The 27,154-nt window shown below is 36.4% G+C and overlaps 1 protein-coding gene across 1 annotated transcript in view; it reads left to right on the top strand.

Moving 5' to 3' along the window:
* Positions 1-27,154, top strand: part of EXOC4 (exocyst complex component 4) — an 823,186-nt gene that overhangs the window by 378,866 nt on the left and 417,166 nt on the right. The gene's annotated exons all lie outside the window — the stretch shown is intronic.

Here is a 27,154-nt window from a genome sequence, read left to right as displayed (position 1 = left end):
GACTCAGATATCCTTTGAGAACTGGCAGGTCTCTGAACAAATATGATTTACAAAAACTGAAAGACATTATATCAATCAAATATGTGGTTTTATATATTGAAGGATAAAGCTTGTTAGTGAGTAGAATGAAATCTATTAAAATGCTCAGTTTGTTGTGATACTATGATTTAAGAAAATGAGAATCTGTGATACTTCCATTTAAAAAACTTCTAAGCCCTAAATACCTTTAAAAAGGTACTTTTGCGGGGGGCGCAGGGAAGGGGTGTGGTTATTCAGTGGATCTAAAGTTTCAGTTTTATAAGATGAGGAAGTCCTACAGATGTTACACAATAATGGGCATATAGTTCACACTTCTGTACTGTACACCTGAAAAAGGTTAAGAAATGGTAAATTACATGTTGTGTGTGTGTTTTTTTTTAAATTATTTATGGCTGTGTTGGGTCTTTGTTGCTGCGCACAGGCTTTCTCTAGTTGCGGCGAGCAGGGGCTACTCTTAGTTGCGATGCGTGGGCTTCTCATTGTGGTGGCTTCTCTTGTTGCGGAGCACGGACTCTAGGCGCATGAGCTCAGTAGTTGTGGCTCGTGGGCTCTAGAGCGCAGGCTCAGTAGTTGTGGTGCACAGGCTTAGTTGCTCCACAGCATGTGGGATCTTCCCCGACCAGGGCTTGAACCCGTGTCCCCTGCATTGGCAGGCGAATTCTTAATCACTGCACCACCAGGGAAGCCCAAAGTACATGTTTTTGAGTACAGCAAAAAAGAGTACTTTGGGGACACAGATATACAATATAATATTAATTGTATGTTTTCTCTATAATGAGCCAGTGTTTAGTTTTGCTGTATAGTCACACAGTGGACCAGAAACTCTTGGGCTCACTAAAAGTTAGGTACCTCAGATCATCACCTTAACTTTCTCAGGTAACTCCTGTAATATTTGAGGCATTTGGTATAACAGTTAAACAAATGCTTCTGAACTGGCCAGAGATAACACTGTATATACTTTTCCAAAACAGAAACGGTTTATTGCTGGAATTATCCTACCTTCTCATTAACCAACACTTACTAAATTGACATCATTAGAACTAGTTTAATTCAAATCTCTTATTTAGGTAACCAGTTTAAAAAATTATACTGGAGTATTTTACCCAGTTAGTTTTAAATGTGAAAGCACAAATATGTAAGTTGAACTACAAAAATGCCTGACTTTCACACAATTAAAAATAAGAGATTTTTGAAGAAACATCACTAACCTTAAAAAAAAAAAAAAAGTTTTAGCAGCAAGTAAATTCATGTGAGTTAAGAATCATGGAATTAAGAGAATTAAAACTATTCCTCTGTAAATTTAGTTGATTTATATGTATATATCAATTTATATATATAAATCAATGAATTTATATATATAATTCATTATATATGTGTATATATATGAATATATAATAAGTAAATTACAACATTTAGGATTTCTAAATTAACTAACAACTATCATATATATCAGCTGACTTCAGTAATTAGTTTGGTACTTACTCTCTTTTCCAAATACAATTGATTTCTACTTAGTGTTGCTAATTGTTAGGAAAATGGAAAGATAGCTTAATCATTATAGGCATCTTCTAACCTAGATTTAATGCCATAATTTACTGCCAAGTTATGCTATGGCTTCAATAAATGGAATCCTTATGTTTACATTTGTTTTTAACTCTGGAAGAAATCCTTTAGAAGTTTCTTTAGCAGTGTTGTCAGTAACCACTTTTCAAGAGATTTTTTTTCCCATAAACTTATTTTGTCTTTTTAAATGCGAAGTTAGGAGAATGGAAAAAATACATACTTATTTCACACTTAATATAATGCATTTCTGGTAAAATACTGATAGAGTTTAATGTATTCTTGACAATTTTTTTTTTACTATTTATGCTGCTTCCCTGGAGAGTTGTTTTAAGGCTTGATAATACTCCTACTAGTTTTACTCACTAGTTTGGTCTCTACTTTCATTCAGTATTTTAATTTATTATTGATGAGAACTGGAGAAAGTTTTGTGGCATAATGCAAATAGTTGAGGAAGTCGCAAGACTATTATGTGGTCTACAAGGTGAATCAATTCCTTCCTAAGCAGGTGATCATTATAGACTTTAAATTAGCCTTTGGGTCAGATTTTAACCTTACTTCTCAGACCCATTATAGAGCCTCACCTGAATGCTCATAATGGGATTATGGAACTTCAAATGACTAAGATCTTTCAGTGTTGTTAGTTTTTTTTAAATTTATTTTTAGTTTTTACACTTCAGCATTGGCTGATTATTGGATTTATTGTTTCTTCTAAAGATTAGCAGTTTATGAGAGTTTCCTGGTGGCCTAGTGGTTAGGATTCTGGGCTTTCACTGCCATGGCCCGGATTCAGTCCCTGGTCGGGGAACTAAGATCCTGCAAACCACACAGCACAGCCAAAAAATTGAATAAATAAACAAATAAACAAACAAATAAAGTTTAGAAGTTTAGTTTTGATAATGAGAAGAATCAGCGTTCATTATCATACTATTTCATTTTTACAGTTATCATAAAACATTTCTCATTTCTCCTATAGTCATTCAGTTATTCATAATCAACAGTTTTTTGAAGTGTTTATTAAATGCTTATGATGTGTTCTTTTCTCTGAATTAGATGTGGACTCTTGTTTAGAAATAGTCTCTTTTATTTTTATGAGATTCTTTATATAAAATATGTATAGATACCATTTTCTATCCTTCGGAATGCCCCTTGCTTATTTATTTTTTTTCCATGCTAGTTCAAAGTGAATGTGATTTAGCATTTTGTTATTTCAAAGGCAATATAACATAGTGGGAGAGAGAGTGTAGAAGAATTGAAAGATGGAGAAAGAGCACAAATTTTGAAATTAAAAATGGAAACCACAACAAGTTATCTAGGTTCAAATCTAGGTTCCTTTACCTCAGTTTGACTCACATGTTATTTATTGGACTCTGATTCTATGCCAGGTCCTGTGGAACCAAAATAATAATAATAATAATAATAAGATCAAACCCTTGCCTAAAGGTACTCACTTGGTAGCTGTGTGAGTGGCAAAAATTAACAAGCTTGAAAACACCAATTATTGGAGAGGATGTGGATCAATGGGATCTCTTATACACAGTGTGTAAATTGGTACAGCTTCTCTTGAAACCATTTTCACATTATTGAGCAATTACATATCCTGTTACCCAGTTTGCCTCACATTATTTTTCCATCCCAATTTTTCTTTCTCTAATTGATTATAATAATCTTTATTTATAACTTACATCATATTCAAAGAGTAAGTTTGGAAGGGGCTTATCACAAGTTGGCTTTTATCACAAGCCAACACCTGTTTAAATAGTATGTCACTGTTTTCTTACACTATCTCTTGGTAAACTCAAGTGTTTTTTATTGGAAGGGAGAAACCCTCCCAAGTGTGTGGGTCCTTCATTTTTCATTGTTGCTCTTCCCCTTTGACTAGCAACTCTTGTACTCTGTCTTCCTGAAACTTTGCATATGGCTTTTCTACACTTCATTTATTTAAAATATTCTCTTCATAATTTTTATTCAACTGGAAGTCCTTCTTTGCGGCCTAAAGGTTTTCAGTATTGGAAACTGAATCATCCTGCTAAGAAGACCACATAGCAGATTCCCATTATGCTGTTTTATATATTCTTAGCAGTTGTTTATACTGTCCTCCTATAAAATCATCGTACAAGGTCCCAGATCTGGTAACCTTGCAAACTTACTCTTGTACTTTTCTCATAACCACTGCAGTCTCAACACTAGGAAACCATACCAGGTTCTGGAGGCTAATATACCGACTCCCAATTGGTTCACTACCCATGAACTCTGCTGGCCCCTTGACTTGTTTATTTAATGCTTTTCCTTACTATTTTCTCTTTCTAGTTAAGAAACCAGCAGTTTGTCTCTTAGAGAGTGAAGTTTTAGAAAGATGAGGTACAGTAATCTTTATCTTGCTTTTGCTATACTCAGCCTAACAAGACATTGTGTGCAATTAAACCCTTAATGTAAGCTTTTAATGATAACAGGTCATCTAATCAATTTTTCTTCCTGTGGGTCTAAAATGAACAAAAGCGTATTGAAATAAAAAGATTTCTAGCCATACCTAGGTAGATTCTGAAATACTTTGACAAAAATAATAGACCTAGAAAATGGTAGGACTAATACCTGCTCCCCTACCCCCCGCTCCCACTGACTTATTTGTTATTTTTTAGTTTCTCTGGAAACACTTGAGAGGAATGGATGGATTCACTGTAATAAATGGGTTTTATTTTAAAGGTCTTGAATTGGGGGAACAGAAGGAAGATTAATTCAACATTAATGTTGAAATTTTAATGTCATATTTCCTTTCTTTTGTCTAGGTCTGATATACATTCAGATTTTTTTTTCAAAAATTTCTATTTTTGAATAATTACATCATGGTTATTATTAACCATGATCTAAATGTTGTAAATAAACCTTTACCAATAAAATGTGCATTTTATTGAGGTATCAACCACAGTTTGATATAGAGTAATATTTTTTAGTTACAATTAATATGTAATCTAGCCATTTCAGGAACTTTGAAATTACTTTGTGGCTGCTATATTTGGGGATTCTGTGGGGAGGGAAGGGAGTGAGAATTTATTTTTCCCTATTTTTTTATTTATTATTATTCTTTATTCTCTAAAAATCTAAAAATATTATTTGCGCCTTACATTTGTTAATACAGTTCTTTCATATAGCAAAAAATGGGTGAAAACAGAATTATTACCTTAAAAATCTAAATGATTGCAGCATCTAACTGAAGTATTTAGAAAACAGTCTAAAGCTTTACCTCTCTCTCTCTTTTTACGGTATGCATTTATTATTGCATGCATTCTGGAACAATTAGGCACATTAGTGGGGACTGTTACTAATGTGTTGCTAATGAAAACAAAGTCATGTATTTGACTGTTGTACTCACCATCTCATATCTGCAGGCTTTGAGTTTTAAAGGTGAAGTCATCAAAGAAAGGTGGTGGGATTTAATGCAGCCCATCAGGGTTTGAGAAGCAAAAATTCCAAGTGTTTAGAGCCAGGACAAGTCAGCAGTGAGAACACAGGAGTCCGAAGAAGTCTTCTCACTGTTTCCTCACATAGCCTCTTCCCCTTCTAACAAGGACACTAGCCCTATTGGATTAGGGTCTCACCATCATGATCTCATTTAACCTTAATTATCTACTGCAGAGAATGTACATTAAATTTTGCAATTAGAATGAACTCGGGAAGTTAATTTATTAAATGCTTTATTTAATCATTCTTTTAGCACTGGAGTCATTGTTTGAATGGAAAGGAGTTATGTATATTGCATGATAGAGAAGATAGACCACTGAAAGTGGGCGGAGTAGGGGGATACAAGTGATCGACCACTTTTTAGTTTTTGATGTTGGCCAAATCACTGTGTGCCTTAGTTTTCTGTAGCTATAAAATAGAGGAGTTGGTTGGTCTGGACTTTGTTTTCTATCTTTAAAGTTTTGTGATTTTGTGATGGGGAAATGCTTTTATAATATTTAGGGACTCCAAAGGCCTGACATTTAAAATTTGAAAAGTCCAAATGACAGTGCATTGTTTCTTTTGCTTATTTGCTTCAACCAGCTTTTAAAAGGCGTTTGGCTCTTTAGAATAATGAGCGCTTTGCATTTCTGAAGTACTTTCTTATGAGATAATTGAAAGAACAGATGTTTGCAGTCTTGGGGTGACTTGGCAGCGGTAGGAGGCTGGAGACCTGGTGGATGGTGATGGTATTTAAAGCTGCAAAAATGTCACTGACGCTTCCTCTGTTGAACACAACTGGAATATTCAGTATCCAGGCTGTGAGCATTTTTCACTATTTATTTTCACCCACACTTCATTAAATCAGGCAGCAGTGAAACACTTCCTGGGTAGAACCAAAAGTATTTATTGGTCAGTAAGGAGTAGGCTGGCATTTAGGTCAGTTAGGGATATGAAACTTTCCTGGTCACATGGGCTTTGGTGATAGACAGTATCTCTCTAGTTGTCTGTGTGCCTTTCTTCGGGCAAACAGCAGTAGGAACAACAAGTACTTGTAATCATACCGTCTAATCATATTTGTCCATAATTATGGAGAAGAAGACCTTCTAAAAGTTAATCTTGTCAGCTGTAGAAGCTGCCAGTTAGCAGCAGTATAGGGAACTGTTTCAAAGCCTGAGAGAATGGCTATCGGTAAAAACTATTTTCTAAGACTTCATCTTACTGTAGTTTGGACACTCAGGAACCCCTCTTTTTAAGGATGAAGCCATTAACGCTCCTCTGTTTGGTATAGTGAAAGTCCTCTGTCCCTCCTAACAATTACATCTCCTGAAATGGAAAATAAATCTCTGATGTATAGCCAAATTTGACAGTATTATCCAGAGATACTGAGCAAGTGTTGTTATGCCGTTAGTCTATCAACATGTTATGAAGGACTTATCCTGTGTGACATTCCAGATACATGAGAGTTTTTCAGTAGTTGCAGCTGAACTATAAATTGTTGTTTTCTCTTAAGGAAGTAGTATGGTTTGATGGGCTGCTTTGCAGAAGGCCTGTGGTTTGTTTTGTTTTTTGTAATAAGCTTTGCCAACAAATCTGTTTTTTATAGAAAATAATTCAGGAATAATTACTTAGCTATGAATTATATACATTATTAGTCTAAACATGCTCTAGCACAAAAGGTCTTTTCAACTTTTTCTGGTACTAACTTGCTTATAAGTGAATTACTTTGGTAAGACTGTTTTAGGTCTTCAGAACTCCGAGTCTGCTTTCCTATAATATCCTGGATTTCTGCCCTTCATGATCTTTCCTTTCTCAAATCTTTTCCTAGCACTACTTCCACAATTAAGGGAGTGGTGGTTCAGATTTATCTTCTATATGAATGGGGTACACAGTAAATATTTGTTTAAAGAATTAATAGGTAACTTATAGAAGTGCTTAGCAAATATTTGTTGATTTGAAGTGAATTTATCAGATCTGAATAAAAATATAAAGGGAATTTTTTTTAGTAATGATATTGAAATAGATCAATCTTTCTTTTGTACCTAAAAATGGTATACATTTTTTATCATTGATTTACCTCTGTTGTAACTATAAAGTGTTTGTTAAAGGATAAAATATAGAAATGTTAAGGTGAATTTAGAAATTTGGTTTTTTTTATAGCATTAATCCTAAACTACAACTCTTTTAACTTAGCCTCATATTTTGTTTTTGTTTTTGTTTTTGTTTTTTTTTAATTAATTAATTTATTTATTTATTTTATGGTTGTGTTGTGTCTTCGTTTCTGTGCGAGGGCTTTCTCCAGTTGCGGCGAGTTGGGGCCATTCTCCATCGCGGTGCGCGGGCCTCTCACTATCGCGGCCTCTCTTGTTGCGGAGCACAGGCTCCAGATGCGCAGGCTCAGTAGTTGTGGCTCATGGGCCCAGTTGCTCCGCGGCATGTGGGATCTTCCCAGACCAGGGCTCGAACCCGTGTCCCCTGCATTGGCAGGCAGATTCTCAACCACTGCGCCACCAGGGAAGCCCCCTCATATTTTGTTTTTATTGATAGCAGTTATATAGTAGAAACAGATACTTTTTCCTTTCACCTTTTCTAAGCTTATGGTTGCATAAAATAGTTTTTGCCTTATTATTCTTTCATGAATTATAGAAGCCCTTTTCAAGATTATAAAACCTTTTCTAACAGAAGAAACCTTGCTTTAAAAGCTTTCTTATGTAGCTTCTTCTGTTTCTGTTAGATTTTTTTTTTAACTTTATTTACAAGGGTACCATAGCCCCTGGATTCTTTCTTGATATTAGAAAGTTAGATAGATTGATAGATAGGTAGACAGATCAATAGATAGGTAGATGATAAATCGATCGATAGGTAGACAGATCGATAGGTAGATAGCGTGCATGTGTGTTTGATTATTGGAGTTAGCGTGAATGTCATAGAGTGAAGTAATTCTGTATTTCTTTTCCCAATATTTTTTATCCTTGAGAAATGCACAAAAGTTGGCCCACCCATGTCAGTTTGATGTGTGCATTGGCATTTGGCAGAATATTATTCTGAGTGTTCACAGGTATGTGATATTTTTATACCGATACATGTTTGTTCTTAATGAGCTAAAGCTTACATAGACATTTTGAAAGATGCTGGTGATTAGACAGCCTAGCAAATAACATTGTAGGTCATACATTATTCACGCATGGGAGGAAATTTTGCTGTCTTATTGCATTTTTATGAAACACAATGGTTTTTTCCTTGTCCTCAGAATTATGAAAAATATTGCTATCTTTTCAGACTGTTTGACCTGTGAAGGCCAGTGAAACACTTGAGTGGCAGTATATTTAGATTTCAAACCCCACATTTGAGTCACTGCTTTGGAATTTATATAATAAATGTTAAATGCTTTTAGTCTTCAAACTAAGTAGTGTTTGGAGATTATAAATTTTTTTTCTAAGCTTTCTCTTTTGTATTTTCAAAATATGTTGTGTGATATATGCCTGAACACTGATTGCAACTAACTGGCAATTTTATATTAATGGAGTAAACTGGAGAGTCTGTCACGGTTCCAGCCCACATGTCAATGCACATTTCAGCAACAATGTCAAGAGAGGTAAGACAGGCCAGTCTAGTTAGCAGAAAAGTGTAGGCCGGTCCTTATGAGAAACAGTAGGAAGAACTGAAAATCTTAGTGAAAAACAGAGGATTTGATATCTAATTTCAAATATATGTGCCACTTAAAAGAAATAAAGTGGTTTTTTGTTGTTTTCTAAATCTGGATTAGAGCTAGTTAGTTGGTTGGATGGTAAAGAGATTTGACTCTACATAATGAGAATTTTCTAATGAATAAGGCCATTCAAAAATAGGAAAGTTTTCCTTGGAAGACAGTATCGTTCCTAGAGATGCTTAGTCAAAAGATGCAGTTAACAAGATGCTGAATTGTGAGGTCAACATTGGACCTCTTTATAATATGCTATGCAGCTTCAGAACTCTGGTTGGAGGTGTTTCTTCCAGTCCTGCTCATTTGGGTTCCTTTTTTATGTTTCAGTTTAGTGCTCATGATTATCACTGACCAGGTCAAGGCATTATAGTTGACCAAGGCTGTGTCATTACAGCTTTGACTTTCTTCTTTCCGACACACAGTAAGAGAGACACTCAGACCCTGACTGTACATAGAGCAATTATTAGAGAAACTGCGCCCCTCTCTACAATGGAGTTCCTTCTACTGTCTGTCTTTTTTTCTTCTCTGCTCCTGTTTTTGTATTTTCCTTTTTTTTTTTTCTTGTGCCAGTAACTGGTACATGTGATTATAAGTTAACCCTTACAGTGACTCTTAAGGCAAAAAGAAGGCATGCTTGCTTCTGCTGTAAAGCTCATATGGGACTAAAACTATATTTTCAAGTAAACCTAAAATCATCATGACTGCTGCCATGATGTTGACCTAGATTTAAGCTGATATTCTAGTTGCAGATTTTCTTCTCATTATCAATTAAATTTTCTAATGATCAATTAAAATTATTGGAAGCGTACATATGAAAGACTGTAGAGGAGATTCTTTTCAGAGCAAAATGTTTGCATAATTTGTGTGTTGCTTTTTATGTATTCTGAACATGTATTTGTCTTGGACTGCAGTAGCCAAAATATGCTTATTCAGCATTCAATGAAATATGTTTCCGTCCAGCCGGAGGCCCATTTACATTTGATTTTGAAACCTAAATTGATAATGTAATTTGGTATCAAAAATAACATAGGAATACCTAGAGGAAAAATGTGGTCTCTTCCTTTAATAATTTATATTCCTTCTGGGTGTTGGCTATACACTGTTTCTCTGTATCATTTGGAAGATTATTTTACCCTTCCCTTTGCTTCTCAGAAAACACCCCCTCCCCGCATCCATTTTGTTCTCTTATTTCTGCTTTGCATACTTTGTTATAGGGCTCTTGCTTGGTCATTATCAACTTTCTTACATTCAGTAATTGTCATTTGAACATTTAATTATTAATACTGCCTACAATTTTTTTTTAAACACGTTGTACAGCAAGTGAAATATTTTCCATTTCATGGTCAAGAAACCCTTTTAATTTTCCTTTTGTAGTTAAAAACAAACAAACAAAAAGAAACCTCAAACTAAGCACAGTATTTTTTTGAGACTTTGTTATTTAATAAGTGAGAAAAGAGTGTTCTTTGATTCAAGCAAGAGAAGCAAGAACAACCAGATTTAAAGAATTGAGATGGAAGTACCATAAGAGAAGGTTTAATTTTTAATTACCTTAATTTAATGTTTTGGTAAGAGCATTGGTTTTGAACTTGGAAATGCTGGGTTTGTCCTTTCTTTTCTTTTGCAACTGAAATAGATACTGGAGTTTTTGATGTCCTCGAGTGAGTAGTTTTCAGTACTTCTGGGAGAATTTTAATTACTTAGTGATTATTATTATTAAACTCATTGAGTATTCTTTAAAGCCTATTCCTGTAAGCTACCACCTTGTAAATAGGTAAGAAAGTATGTGACACATAGCAAGAAGAAAAAAGTGTAATGCCAGAAAGTTTCTAAGATATTGCTACTTAGTGAAAGAATATTGAAGTATTTTACTTAATTGGGCTCTTTGAATTCAAAATCTGTAAATATTTTGAAAACTAATCTTCTTTATTTTTTATTTTTTTCATTCTTATTGGGATATGACATATTGGGTTGGCCGAAAAGTTCGTTCAGGTTTTTCTGAACATCTTACAGAAAAACCAGAACGAACTTTTTGGCCAACCTAATACATTAATGTGTCCAAATCCTTACATACATATTTTCATATATTTGTATGCATTTTTACATATGTGTCCCAAATGTAACCACGACCCAGGTCAATATATGAAACACTGATATAGATCATTTACGGTGCCCCAGAAGATTTCCTCCTATTGACAGTTGATAGCCATCCCTCATAGGTAGTCATTGTTCTTATTTCTTTGGTTGTAGATAGATGGGTTTTGCCTGTGCTTGAACTTCATCTGAATGGAACACTACAGTAAGTCCTCTTTGGCGTCTGGCTTCTTTGGTGTAACATTATGTCTGTGTCAGTTACCATGTTTTTGGAAGTAGTAGCAGTAGTTGGTTTCTTTATGTCAGTCACTGTATCAGTATACCACTGAAATTTGCAGTTATAAAAACACAATATTTAATTATTGTTTTGGAGTAAATGAGAACTTTTTAGGATTTTATGGTCCGAAGACCTGCCTACAATTTAAACTCCTTCAAAACAACTTTTCAAGAAATCTTTTGCTTTCCTGTCTTGTGGGACCAAGGAGCCACCCATGCAAGTAAGAGATTGTGGGGACAGCTAGGGCGTGGTCTAGCTAGGTGGGCTAGGTGGTGAGCCAGGGTGCCCAGAAGCCAGACTACTTAGATAATGAATATATACTGTGTCCTTGGAAGTAAAAGCCCGGGAAGATAAAATTAATTGACTCTGTATTTCCCAGAGTTTGGGATTTATGAATCAGTCAGTGAAAAAATAATTGGAACCAACATAATTTGCCAGTTTTAATAAAGAACAAGAATTTCAACACTAAGAAAAGTAAAAAGTCATATGACCTCAGAATTAAGAATTCTCTCTCTCAAAGAAAGATAGTTGGCAACTTAAGTCAGCATTCTTAGGCAAATATTAATACGTAGGAATATCACAGCAAGCAATGAGCAGGCCGAGGCCCAGCTGAGAGGCTCTACCATAATTGTAGTGAGGAGGTAAATCATGTGGTTCTGGTCCATAACGGACAGTCAGTAAAAATGTTTTGAGCAAATGAGTCATTGGTAAGTGGGCAGGCAGGTTTTAAAAGCACAAAATAAACTTGATGGATATTAAGTATTCTTTTAGTAGGTCTTGGAGTCTTGCATTTTAATTCTTGCTTCTTAAAAGATACGTGTTTTTAACCTCTTTATACTATCTTGAGCTTACTGTTAATTACCATTATTCATTGCCTTCACTTTAGCTACTTGGTTATTAGAATATAGTATATTCTGTCCAGTCACGTTTGTCATAGCCACTTTGTTTTCTGAGTTTTAATCCATCTGCAGCCTCTCCTGTGGCCACGAGAACTCCCTGTCAGCAGAGATGCCTGCCACCCATGGGCAGCTCTCTTGCTGTGCCCAGTGTGCTTGGGGTGCTGGCATCAGCAAAGCCATCAATATCTCGTTTGCATATTTTATTTATTTTTTAAATGTCAGAGTGGAAATAAGAATAGCAAAGAAAATTGTATGAAAAGAGGCTACTAAATCGATTCTTTAAAGTGAAATTAGAAATGCTGAGTGGGTTTGATAGAGGTGCATCAATGCTCAGAAATGCATCTGAGTGAATCTACACTTCTTTCTTATTTTGAAGCTTTCAAGAAAATTGAAATGAGGATTTCACTGAAGAATAAAAAGGACCCAACATCCTTCTCTGAAAGTTGGGAGCCCTCTGCTTTATAAGCCTTAATTCATTACATTTTCTCTTTTACATATTTTTGATGGACGTGTTGATTTTTCAAGATGCAACTCCGACATTCACTAGGAGTTGAATGTACTTAAACTGAAATTTCATGGAAAATTCTTCAATTTAATCATATTTTTCTGTTAATTACTTTTTATTCATTTACTGCTTTTTTTCAACAAATATTTATTGAGCGATTAATGTGTGCCAGACATTGTCCTTGCCTTTGTTCCTTATTAAAGCATTGTAGTAATTTGAGAATAGAAGAAGATCCATGACAAAGAAGTCCATTATCCCACCAGTGCTAAATTTCCTTAATTTTTCCTGTTTACTCTTAGGCATTTATTTGTTGTAGAGGTATGTCTCTTTGTGTGGCCTTTCCTTCTTCAGAGGCAGTTTCTTCTCTAGTCTTAGTCCCATTTCCCTCCATGCCCTCTGGGATCTTGTTCTTTTTGTTAGCTCCTATAACTTCTCTGTCTTCAGTTGTTTCCTCCCTACTGGCTCCTTCCCTGGGACCCATAAATATGCTCAACCTCTCCCATTTTATAAAATCTCTTCTCTTAATCCTGCATATCACACACACCCCTGCCCCCATCCCCAACCTATCACTTAAGTTTCCTGTTTCCTTACTACTAAGCTGTTCAAGTATATGCTGCGCCCTTCATTTCCTTCCCTCCCCGCCCATTCATTTGCACACTCTTGACCCAGACCCGTCACCGTCTCAATGCCAAATCTCAAGGGCATTTTTCAGCCTTGTCTTACCTGATTTCATTACTATTTTACACAACTGATCCTGCTTTTGTATTTCAACCTTTTCCTTCTTTGCTTCTCTGTCACCACTGTCTCTGGCCTCTTGTTCCTCTTCAGATCATTCGCTCTCAGGCTTGTTAAGTTTCCCTTCTCTCTACCTGCTCACTCAACACATGTTCTTCACAGAGCCTTCCTAGACTCTTTTTTGCTTACTCTGCCATTATCTCACCCATTCAGTATTTTTAGCTATAACTTTCAAAATGGTATCTCCAAACTGAACTGTCTCCAAAGGTCCGGGAAGCAGGTTCAGGTCTAAAACTGAACTAATAATAATTATCTGTCTAAATTTTCCATCCCCAGCCTCTACTCCCCTATGCATACCTACATCCTACGCCAAATCTTCTTCTGCTTCTAATCTTCCTTTATTGCCTGTCCTGAGAGATGGATGCCTCCAGCTCTTTGGTGATCCAGACCAAAAAAATCTTGGCATCCACTTAGAAAGCTCTTATCCTCCTTACCTGACTCATGCACTGTCATTCATTTTTTGTCAATTCTGCTTCATAATTATGTCTCATATCCGTTCTCTCCTTCCCATACCTGTGGCCACTGCTTTACTCTCTCAGCTTTCTAATTGGTTCCCATTACTCTAAACTTAAACTTCTCTAATCTGTCTTTCATACCTCTACCAGAATCATTGTGCTGCTTCCCTCTTCTTTGTGATTTCCTGTTGTCTGCTACTGCAGTCGGAATGACTTTTTGTAGAGTATAAGTCCTTCTTGACCGTATCCATACAGCTCTTACACTCACCTTGTATACTTTAGACCCTCACTAGACCTCTCCTTTTCCTAGGTCTGCCATGCTATTACCCACATTTATTTATTTCTATCCAAAATCTACCCACCCATGCCAACCTTCTACTCATTTTCATTATCTGGCATACGCTTTATTGTTTCAGATTCAGTCATGTCTGGTCTTCTCTATCAACTTTTACTGGTCTTACACTCACCCGCCCTTGCAAGATGTGAGTTGAGTTTCCTTTTGAATTTTTTGAGATTTCCTTTTGAATTTTTTAAGTTATCTTGCTTTAGACATATTTTCATTATAGCACTTAACACATATCTTGGGATGGCTCAGGGCAGGACACAGTCTAATTTTGAAATTAATATACCCACACCCAGTGAAAATGTTAGAATAGAAAAATAACTGCCTTATTGTGGGAAAATGGTAACATCTACAATTACTAGTGATGTTTGGGAAGAAGGAGAAGAATAAGGATGAGAAAGGGTGTTGCATTGTATTCAAACTTAAGATCTTTGCTTGGATATCTATTTATCTGATATTTGATATCCAAATAGATAAATTATAAAATTTCCAAATGTGTTTTGTGGTAAAGTTATTTAAGGAGAACTTATTCTTATTTAGGTCATTGTAGAGATGAGGATGAAGCAGAGAGAAAGTCATCTCTTTTGCTATCTTTAGTGCTTTTGTTAGCTGAGAGGCTGCCTGTGTTTGATTTAAAATGATCATCTGTAAAACTCCTTAAGGTAGACCGATAATTTCCCATGACAGCACATAAAGCGCTTTCTCTCCTCCCCTCTCCAAACCCAAGCAAACACACCAGAGGTACTTCCTATGTGAGACATTTGTTTAACGTCACCTGTCAGAAAAGGTGCGACAACAAGTCACTCAGGTTTGAAGTTTGCAAACATCCTTCCAACTTACTGAACATCACAAAGGCTGTCAAAATTTTTATTTCCCCATATTTTCTCTTCTCTCGAGGAGAAAAACCATCACAGATGTAAATGTTAGGAGCATTTTGTTATAGGCTTTGGAGAGTCTGCAGGAAGTTTTATTCATAGTTTGGACTGGGGAGAGGAAGGAAGCCTTTGCTGCCATTTTGAAACCTTTCTAGCAATTTAAGTGAAATGCACTGCTGGGAACTAGATATTTTTTCTTCCAAATATTAGTTATATCTCATTTCCTTTTTTCTACTTTCTCTGAAAAATAGGCCTTGATATTTCTAAATATTCAATTTATTTTTCCTTTTAGTTTCTTCTCAGTCTTGTAGACTCTCTACCAAACCCATTCTTGTATTAAACATCCACATAGGGATTTACCTGGGAGTTGGATGAAACATGTTTATATGTGCTACACTTGTTTCAGATATTATTTGGTGGATAGTGAATAACTACTGAGAAAGAAACCAGTTGCTCTTCTAAATATAATTAGCAACCCCAGCCTCGAAGTTTGCATTTGGTTGTGATGAAGCCTGTGGCATGCCCTCTGCGCAGACAAGAAGGGGAAGATGGATGCATTTCTAATGCAATCAGGAAGCCCCTCTGTAATTTAAATATATTAGCATATCCTGAGAAAGGTGGCGTTTGACGGTCCCTAAGATAACTCAAAGTCTCTCCCAAACAAACATGATTGAATTACTTGAGGGAAGGCATTAAGGCAGCAGGCGTTGTCCTTAATGGATCAATGCTGACTACGCTCGTTATCACAGCAAACTCCAAGAAAACTATTACTGAAGTCCTAAGCAGTCAGTTTATTGATGCAGTCCTAGTGATTTTGCCAGCATTGCTCACATCCAGTTTGCCACCAAAAGTTTGATGCCATGCAAACATTGCATTTCTGGAACACTAATATTGTTTCCTACTTGTACCCAGAAAGAATAATGAGTATACATCTTGGATCCTTGTATTTCAGGTTATATATAAAAGAGTAAATAATAGTTTTGAAACATTCTGAATTCTAGGAATGTTAAGGTCATTTGGGATGAAATTGATCATCTAAGCATACGTTCTGGGTATCACTTTTGCAATCTGCTTGTGTATCGTAAAGGTCTCAAGTAAATAATAATAAAAATAACTAAAATTATTGAGCCCTAGTGATATACCCAGCTATGTTTTAAATGCTTTAACCTGTATATCTAATTCATTCTTCACTGCAACTCTATGTGGTAGGGGTTATTATTATCCTTATTTTATAGGTAAGGAACCTGAGGCCTAGAGAGTTGATGTGTTTTAACCAAGATCACCCTATTGCAAATAGAAGGGCCAGGATTAAAGCCTAGGCAAAAGTACCCCAGAGCCCTTACCTCCTACTCTGTATTTCAAGGGTGTGCCTCTATTCAAAACCCTTAAAATAGGAGGTTTCTCAGGCTTTAGGACTCTTCCACGGAAGTAGTTCATAACCATAATTCTCTTGCTGGCTTAGAAAAAAGGATTTTTCTGTTAAAAAAAATGAAGAGTAAAAGATGCAATATGACTAGGTCTGGGTCCCAGAGACATTGCAGGGCAGGTCAAGAGCAGAACCTCAGAGTACTTTGTCATGGTGGTCTAGTCTCATCACCATACCCTTCTCTTAGTTTTGCTTCTAAAAGATAAGCATCTGAAAATAGTTGGGCTGACTTAGAAGAAAACTATGAATTTAACTGGTTAATTAGGTGTAATTATTTGCATAACTTAAGAATTTTTATTATATAAATTTACCCAAGGTAAATTTTCAAGCATATTTAAAATAAAATTTAATTTATGTGAAAGAAAATTTCTGTACACAGATTAGGGATGTCTTTATTGCAAGAAAGAATTAGCACTTGGGTATTTTTAGAATAGAACATTGTGATCTCCCTATTAGCTTTGAATGTTGATATGAAGTGAAATGAAAACTTTCAAGAACCCTTGCGCTACTTACAGGAATAGCTTCTTATGAACATTCTCTATTGGCATTATCTTCTGGAAAGCATGCATTTCCATGTATTTCGTGGCATTACATTATTTCTCCAGTGACTCCTGCCATTGTGAGCTCTTGTTTTTTTCAGTGAGATATGACAAGTATCATATTCTCAAATATTCTAGTCTTCATATTGCTATTACAAATTGACTTTAAACGCATATATCTCTTAATGTATATGATACATTCCTTGTTCCTTATTTTAAAGCAGAATGATAGAGTAGCAGCCATAAGAGGAGAGGAAAACAATTCTAACATACCCAGACCATTTGTTTGTATCATCTTGCTAACCCTAACTCTCACATGAGGAAGAGTCGACACATCTATATGTTTATTTGGAAAAGTTTGAGGAAATGATTAGCAGTTTGATTCAGAAACTTTATTAATTTTTAAAAATTTAATTTTTATTTTATATTGGAGTATGGTTGATTTACAATGTTGTGTTAGTTTCAGGTATACAGCAAAATGATTCAGTTATACATACACATATATCCATTCTTCTTCAGATTTTTAAAATTCACTCGTTCATTTAGTGTTTATACTTTTCTAAAAAGAATGTGAACAGTTGGTTGAACACAGCTGACCCTTCAACAATGTGGAGTTTAATCCGCCTATAACTTATAGTCAGCGCTCTGTATCCAGGTTCCTCTGCCTCCTGGGATCCAGCCATCCTCAGACCATTTAGTACTGTAGTATTTACTGTTGAAAAACATCCACGTGTAAGTGGACCTGCACCGTTCAAACCCGGGTTGTTCAAAAGTCAACTGTATTTTGCTTGAGGAGCGGTTAAAAACTGGAAGTTGTGGGGAAACAATGCCAGAAACAATTTCTGAAAGGAAAGCAGTAGAAGTATGTAATTTTTCTTAATTCATTTCTCTTAATATACCTGTGCTTTCCATCGCCTGCCTTAAATATCAGGAAGAGAAAGAGATGAGTGATTTTTCTCTGTGGTGGATTGCAATGAATATTGAGCGGACTTTTTTTGTCGTATGGTAAGTCTCAGTATACCACTCATAAAGGAAAACAATTTTAAGGTTTAAAATTTAGCTTAGCATTTCCTTGAGCTTATTATTTTAAAATAGTACCCTCTCTCCTTTTTAAAAATACTGATATTGCAAGCCCTTTGTATAATTTCTTCCTAATGTTTGCAAAAATCCCCCTGAGGTTTCTTCTGGTTCCCTGGAATTCCTCCTCTCCAGATATTGACAAAATCATTAAACAAGCCTGAAGCTTCATGATTACTTTTCCAGCGCCACTTTCATTGCTCTTTATCATTATGTTTAGTTATGTTTCATCTAGTTTTCAATATATGTGACAGGGTTCATATCCAGCCAACTGGAATGAATTTGGTAGCTAAGCATTTCACGAGCTGGCTCCAATACATACTCTGCCAGATCCTGCCATGTGTGAAGCATTACTCTTTTATCACTAAAGATTATTTATAACTTGACTTCTTCCATGCTCATTTGTGTTTCTGAAGAAGGCAGGGAGAGGTGTGCCTGCTCTGAGTGTTTCTCTTGGCTTTCCTCTGTGTGAACCTCACTAATAACTGTGAATCACCACCTTCTGTGCCTTTCCTTTTGAGCAAGAGGTGGGAAGTGGAGGTGCTTTGAATGTAATGTCTTGCTTCTCAGCAAGAGGATGCCCTCAGAAGCTCTGGTGTTTCTCTAACCTACCTCCCTCGCTGCCCATTAGTGGCATGAGAGGGTATTAAGATCGAGAATGTGGTTTGGTGGGGAAACTATTGGAACTGACCTCATTAAGTAATTTTTTAAGATCTTAGTCCTTAGAGGTTATGATAGTAAGTGACTGGGGAATTATTGAATATTATATCACTACTTTGGGGAAAAATAATTTTAGCTACACATTTCAGGGCTAAGAGAAAGGAAGTGTTTATATTTCTAAGATTTGGTAATGTTCCAGATTGCTACCCTTTTGTAAGTATCTAAAGCAGACGTTTTTAATACTCTGAACCAGCTTAGAATGAGTCTTTTATTGGACCATTTTTCCTTTATTTATCAGTTTGATAATTTAATTTTATGGCCAATATATGTTCCCTAGTTTAGAGATTTCCCTCACGTGGCATGGTTAGCAATCGTGTGTGAAATAATTATGTGGAAACATTACTAGCGGATTACTGCTTGTCTAAATACTGTATGTTTTCACTTGAGAACATTGGCTCTGGAATGTATTTCTGGCACTGTGAAGGAAAAAAAAGTCTTGAAGTTAAAATGCAGCCAGAATTTAATTTGTGAAATGGAGCTTTAAACTCAGTTGTTCCTCACACTGGCAGCAACTTGAGGTTGCTTATGTCCTTTCTAGAATGAAAAATATGCCCTTTAAGACTACTTAGTCATATTTTTAATCTTCAAATTGGTAATTTCTTAGAGAAAGAGCCAAAACTTTACCCGGTTCATGTTTGTGTCTGTGTGTTACACAGGATCTAAATTATAAATCCTAATTAATACCACTTAAAACTAATGGAGTGGCCATTTCAAGGTCCCTTACTACAATAATTATGCCTTGGAACAGGGAAGTGAGTCTTATATTAAGATTTTATACTAATAATTCTGGCCAACTTCTGATACAGTGTTGGACCCCAAGTCGGGAATAGTTTTCTTATCATAAATATAATCAGTAACCTACCCTGCTGGATATTTACTGTTTGGGGGAATTGACTCTAATATGTAAAATAACTGTAGTACAAGAAATTCAAAGAGGGAGAAAAGCCAGGAGACATATTCTTATTTTCTATGTTATTTTATCCTACGGTAGGAAGAAGTTTCTCATTTTAGCTTATGAATAAATCTTTCTTAGTATTGAGATTGGTCCATTTGATTTCTGGAGTGGACATTTCTTACGTGTCCCCAAAGCAAGAAAAAAAGGAGAGAGGGTGTTTCTTTACTGATTTAATTATGATGACCATAAAAATTTCTTCGAATATGGCCTAAGTACTCCCCATGTGAGAAAGAAGGAAAAATGAAGGAAGTCATTCACCACATTTCCCCCTTTTTCTCCCCAAAGAGAGCCTGAGAGTTGTGTAATAAAAAGTCACTTTCTCCTCACTCCCAGCGTTTGATGTCGATGATTGACAGCGTGCGTGGAGACTTAGTCTCATTAGGGTTTCGGCCAAGGAACACATCAAGGCCAAGAAGATCAAAACTCTGAACTGAAGCAGGAACTTTTCATTCAAACTTGAATAAATGTTGAGGAAAAGGATGATATATCTTCCAAAAATTAAAAATCAAAACAAAATGATTAAAAAATCAACACCTATAGTCTCTTAGCACTACAGATTCTGTGTTTGTTTTGAATTGAACATTTTCAGAAAAACATCATGATTCATTAGTCTGAAAAATTATTGCATTATCATAAGAAAGGGATTGTTGACTCTAATAGAAATAGGCTTTGGATCACTTATAGTATGATTTAGCCTCATAGCATTAAACCATAATATGAAGATACAGATTGCTTGTTCACTGAATAGGATGATTTTAAATAGTACTCTGAGGACTTCTATCTGATACCAGAATTGCCCACAAGGACCTTACTTTGTAACTCCAAAACTCTAGTAGGCAGATACTATTTGGTAAATCGATTCTCGTTATTAGCTTAGAGATAAACAGAAAAACTGGTTGGTTTCCTTTTCTAGGCAATTTGGCTATAATGTTGATGGTTTATAACTGCCATTCTCCCTATGACATCCACAGTTAATAGTCTCAGTGTAGATGAAAAACTACCAGCAGAAGTACTCAGAATATAAGGATGTATTTTGTGAAATATATATGTGTGGGGAGGGAGTGAATTGTGACTACATTCACAAACAGCCTAAAGGTACAGTGTCTTTTTAATGAAGATAAGTGGGACATGGTGGAGAGTTTCTTCTTCTGATTACTCCCAAAGAAATTGAAGGCTACATATGGGTAAAATGAAGTTTTTTCTCTCTTTTTTTGTTCGTAGAGAAATATAAGCTATTAAATTTGTCTTTAACGTAATATAGAGATTGTAGCACTTTTTTAATAAACACAACAATTGTTTAAAAAAACCCCAAAACATCGCAGTTGCAAATAAGCCACTTAGAGGGAATGGAGCAAAGGGAGGAGTGGAAAGTAACAAAGGGAAATTAAAGAGAAAGAAAGGAGTGACATGGATCCAGAGAGAAGGGGGAACAGTGGGGGAAGAGTGAGAGAGGGTTCAGGGAGGAGACGTAGCGAGAGAAGTGGAGACAGGGTGGCGGCCGACAAGGGAAAAGCAGCCCCAGGACCAATGGCCTTCAGTGCCTCTTTGTCTGTCGGCCTCAGAGCAATTGCCTATTTTTACTTTTTTTAATTAGAATTTTGACTGTCCCTCCGTCCTCCAAACTCTCATTCATAATCCTCATTTTCACTTACAGATATAAAGATAAAAATAACTTTTGTAGCATTATCTTAAAAACTCACAGGCCAGGCACTATATGAAAGTGGACCCTTTATGGACTTAAACAGTAACCCTGCTTTTCCTGGTTGAAAAGAAGAAAAACAAGGAGTAAAAGTCTCCAGGGCAAAGAAACTTGACAAATTTAAAACTATAAATAGCAATGCTTACTATTTTCTAATTTTCTAATTAGAGTAAATTTTAGGAAGAGAGCGAAACGAGGAACTGAGATTGTGTCCTTTAAGAGTGGTGAAACCTGAAGTGATATATTTGCATCTATCTTGGACCAGTTGTACGTAGTGTTTCCTGTAGATTTGGACAGGCCCGAGGGTGTCTTCTATGGAAACTTCAGAGAGGAAGGAAAACATTAATGTTAACAATAATAATGTTTTATATTTGTAGGTAGATACTATACTTTCAGATTCTCTGTTACATGGAATTGGTTTGGAATCCAAAACCATAACCCAGCTTTCAGAAGCTTTTTTTTTTCTAAAGTCCAAGGCAAGACTCTGCACTTTACCAGGATCAAATGTTTCTCAATGTATTTGCCTGTAACAGTTGAAAATGCCCACTAATACCAGCACACCTTTTCATTTGTAAAACTGTGTCTCAAAGTCATTTTTCGAAGGGTATACAAGGCTGCTCTGTACTATTTTGGCACTGTTTTTCGTTTGCACACAAACGTAGCAATTCATTTACCTTTTAGAACTTTCATTCCCCTCTGGCAGGTTAACAGGGCAAATACCTTCTCTAATCTTTCCCCCCAACCCCCCCAGGGTCTTCAGCTTTGCCAACATCCCCTCATTGCTTATAAACTCTCCAAATCTCAGCACATACCTCTCCCTGTGTAGCTGAATTTTCTTCCCTCTATAGCTCCATTTTCCTCTCTTCTGACAGATAAGAATAAGGAAGCCCAACTTTCTGAGCATTCTTCTGTTGTCACTCTCGAAACAACTGCCGTGTTTCTGAACTGCACAGAACTTGAAGTGAACAAACTAGAAATACGTGAGAGTCGGGGTGTTCTATGTTCTGAGCTCTTGTCTTTATACTGGCGTGGGGTGAGAGTAAAGGCATCATAGTGCCCTGGGCAGAAGAGGATTCAGGGCTGGAGGAATTCAATTTTGTTAGGCCAGGGTGAATAGGAGGTAATTAAGAATCTAGTCGGGAAAGGTATAGGCAGTCATGGGAAGAGATGAATTTCCTTATAGATAACATGTGTTTTTTTTCCCATTTGGGACTCATAAAATAGGGTTTCTAGTATATGGAGTTTTTTCTTAATAAGAAATCGAGTACTGCACTGGGCGATCTCTGTCATTCCAGCACTGGTTCTATGCATGCGTGAATAAGGGTTTATAAAAAATCAAGCCTGCATGAAAGAATGAATATGCCTTAGTAGGAATTTACAGGAGGGCCTTAAGTTCATTAGAATTCTGAGAGCTGTGAGTGAGTTTAGCCCTGAAGGCAGAAATACTGTTGAGATTCAGGTGTTGGAGTCAAGCCATCTAAGTTCCATTCCCATTTTAGTTACTGAACATCAGTAAGTGTCAGTTTCTTTATTTGTAAAATAGGAATAATGCCATTAGCTTAGTGGGATTGTTAGAAAACAAGCCAGTGTACGTAAATTACTTAGAGTTGTACTTGAAACACAGTAAGGTCTGGATAAATGATATTTGTAGAGGTTGTTGTCATAGAAACTGAAAATTGTTAGTTTAAATGGATTACCATTTTTAATGGTCTGAGAGGCCTTAGCATTTGGAGGCTGTTGGTTATCTAAAGCAAACTGAGGTGGGGCGGGGGGAATGTGTGGAATATCTGCCCCTTTCTTCTTATCTCTGTACTGGGACCAGCAACTCTTTCTTTTTCCTGTTGCTTGGGGCTTATTCATCGTAAAGTAATAGGACATATGGCTCCTATATTGAAGTATGGAAGGAGTTGGAGAAAGATTGCCTACACTTAAATTATTAAGGGCTGAATTTTAAGCTTTAGTGACAAAGATAACATTCTGGGGGCTTTCATATTAATACATAGAATATGCTACTTTCTTTTCTCCCTATGCAGAGACAATAGTGAAATTAGGGATTGGAAAAAGTAGAAAAGTATCCAAAGTATGTAACTGGAATAGTGAGAATTATTTTTAAATCCCAAATACATATACTAAGAAGGTACAGTAGCCCCCTGAAATACAAAAAAGATCTAGTAAAATGATGAATGACCCATTAATTAAAATAATGTTGCAAATGAAATGATAGCAGAATATAGATGGAATTACTCTCTACAGACACATTTACATTAAACAAATTCATTGTGAGGGCTATAGTGAACCTTATGGAATAACAAGATAGGCAGCCGCTAGATAGCTACCTGTTTAAAAATGTTTCCACCTTTAGTAGAAAATATTTCCAAAAATAACAAGAATTACAGTTACTTGAACTAATTGAATCAGGCATGACTCTCTCTATAAGATGTCCCAATTAATTAACACCAACTAGAATACTGTAAAATTATGTAGTACAGTTTTTTTAGTGATTTCTTTCAAAGTTTTATATAATATTTACCTGTGTTTTACTTTTGATTTCCAGGTTTAGGAATTAAATCATGGTGGAGGGTGGGTGGAGAATTTCTGATTTGGGGACTTGAAAAGAATTCAGAAGAGTATTTCAAATAACAAATGACATTTAGGGGGAAAAAAAAGCTCATTCATATAACTTAACATGTGCCATGAAGATACGAAGACAGCCAAGGAGATCATCAGAAGTGGCAGGTATTAAAATGACATTTCTTTGAGTCATTTGTAGTGAGGTGGTGGATGGACCTAGAGTCTGTCATACAGAGTGAAGTAAGTCAGAAAGAGAAAAACAAATACTGTATGCTAATGCATATATACGGAATCTTAAAAAAAAAAATGGTACTGATGAACCTAGTTGCAGGGCAGGAAAAAAGATGTAGACATAGAGAATGGACTTGAGGACACAGGATGGGAGGGGGAAGCTGGGGCGAAGTGAGTAGCATCGACATATATACACTACCGAATGTAAAAGAGTTGGCTGGTGGGAAGCAGCAGCATAGCACGGGGAGATCGGCTCAGTGCTTTGCGATGACCTAGAGGGAGGATGGGAGGGAGGCTCAAGAGGGAGGGGATATGGGGACATGTGTATGCATATGGCTGATTCGCTTTGGTGTACAACAGAAACTAACACAGTATTATGAAGCAATTATACTCCAATAAAGATCTATTAAAAAAATGACATTTCTTCTAGGAACTGAGACATGCTTAAAAGAAACAAAAACAAAAATATAAGTCATGCCAACTGCATAGATCACAACTGCATATCTGCTGATCACATCTGTCTTCTTAGTAACTTAATGATAATGAATGAAGTCCAGCAAAAGAGTCACTGACATCAATTTCTTTCGGCTCATAATTAACATTCACCCCTAAGAAGAGACTGCCGTTCATAGCTATTAAGAAGTTCTTAGAATTTTGTTACTGAGAGCTTTTGTTTTTTTTTTTTAGCATGGATCTTAACATCACTGGAAGTTCTATATTAATCTATCCCAACCCGCTTGACAAACACAATTGAATTTCAATGACGTTCCAAATTTGAAAATATATTTTCACTATAGAGGGTCATTATACTTTTAATATAAATTACAGTTATAAGCAGAAATGATCTTCAATTTCCTGAGCATATTATTGTGGGGGAATGTGTTTTGTTAGTTTCCTCTCATCTAACAAGAGTTGGCACTATTATTTGAGACATCAGTGTGGACCCTGCCTTGGTTGAGTGTGGAATCAATGTTTGGGGGTAACTGAATGGTACTGCGCCTCCATGGAAAAACTTGAAACCAAGAGATGTGTGGGGTTTTTAATGCATCTTTTAATGGTCTGCACTGGTCTGAGCTTTCAGAAGAAATCAAGTCATGGTCTTTGCCTTTAGGCACTTTGAACTGCTTCAGGGAGACCAGTGCATGTGCTTGGGCCTATGCAAGCCAATATGAATAAATCAGACGTGCCTAACACTCTCGCCCCTCTTTGAGAGTCAGGGAAGTTCTCCTAAAAGAAGAAACGTCCTAACTAAGACCTGGAGGATGAATTGTACTTAGTCAGGAGTTGGGGTGGGGGGACTTTCCTATCAGAGAGTAGGGCACGTGCAAAAGGCAGTGAGAGAGATGGAGAGATCCACACACGTCTGTGAAGACTCTGTGGGTCTACAACCTTGACTGTCAAGTTCAGGGATTCCATATTACCGTCACCAGATTGTGCTGGTAGGAACTTGTTTGGTCGTTAGCCCTTGCTCTTCCATGACTGTGGCTTGAACGTGCAACCAGGTGTTCACAGGCCACATGACCCCTCCCAGTATATTTCTAGGGCTTTACAGAATCCCAGCGGGTCAAAAATTACCTTCATCTGTCCTGTGTCTAGAATTCTGGGAAGCTTTTTTTCTGATTAAGATACATGGGGCAAAAGGCCATTATCGGGGCTGGTTTCTCCAGGACGGAAGCAACTATGCTCTCCCCTCTTAGGAAAACTGCCCTCAAACCATTAGCCATTGACTCTTCATAGTGCATAGGAACTGAGACTGTGGTGTAGGGTAGACTTTGCGCCACAATTTTTTTGATTGTGTGACATTGGGCAGGTTGTTTAATCTTGGTTTCTTTATCTTTCTATTTCACAAAGTTGTTGAGGGTTACATAAGTACTCAATAAATGGTAACTATTACCTAACTATGAGGATATTTACTCATTCATTCACTAAGTGAATAAATATTAAGGATGCTCAAAGAGCCTTGTGATCTAGCCTTGTTCCAGGAGGAAATGATGCTTTTGTATTGTTATTTGAATTTCTGTCTCTTTTTTTTTTTCCAAAGCAAAATTATTGCTTATTTTGGTTGTATTTCATACTTTTACAGTGTTTGTCAAAGTGACTTCCCAAGAATCACCTGCATCCAAATCAGCAGAGGAGCTTATTAAAAATGTGGATTCTTGGTCCTTACTTTGGACCTGCTAACTCGGAACTCTGGGCATGGCATGGGGGATCCGCGTGTTAAATAGGCTCTCTAGGTGGTTCCCACACACACCCTGAAGATTGTAACCTAATAAGATCACGTGCTCTCACTGACTTACCGTTTGGTGCTACATTAAGGAAAGCTAGCAGTCACTTTCGTGTTCTTTTTATTGTATGAGCATTCTACAACTTTGGTTCCTGAGAAACCCTCTTTGCTTTACTTTAAATGGGGAAATGGCCATTTACCTGTTTTGCAGCTTTCATTTACATGGATTTTTCCAGAAATAAGTAATAAAGTATGACTGAACTGTCTTCCTCTCTGGATAAGTCTTCTTTTCCTAGCATCCATTTCTCAAAAACTCAAGAAGCTAACACCTGTCTGCTACCCACCTTCAGTATCATGTAGTTAATAACATGCTTTCCCTTTTCCAATTGTAGGGTTTGTTATTGCCCTTGGGCAATATGTTCAGGACTCACAGCCTGAATGTTCAAAACGAGGTAAAAAAGGACTGAAACTTCTGCACACGTTTTCATTAATTTTTTTCGCAGCCTTGAATTGATTGCTTCCCTTCCCCAAAGCACACCCGGTGTGACCCTGATTTAGTGTGGCTTAATCAATAAACTGCAGAATGCCTAATTTGTTTCTAGTCATTTCTTTACAGAGTATTTTCCAAGCAAAGGTGAATATGGGAAAACTACTGCCTGTGAGCTAGGGTGAAGGGAAACAGGGAGACAGAGACAGACAGCTGTGTGCCTATGTTTACTACAATAATTTTTT

Source organism: Balaenoptera ricei, chromosome 9 (genome assembly GCF_028023285.1).
Source record: "Balaenoptera ricei isolate mBalRic1 chromosome 9, mBalRic1.hap2, whole genome shotgun sequence".
Taxonomy (NCBI): domain Eukaryota; kingdom Metazoa; phylum Chordata; class Mammalia; order Artiodactyla; family Balaenopteridae; genus Balaenoptera; species Balaenoptera ricei.
This window is presented reverse-complemented; position numbering and strand designations above follow the sequence as displayed.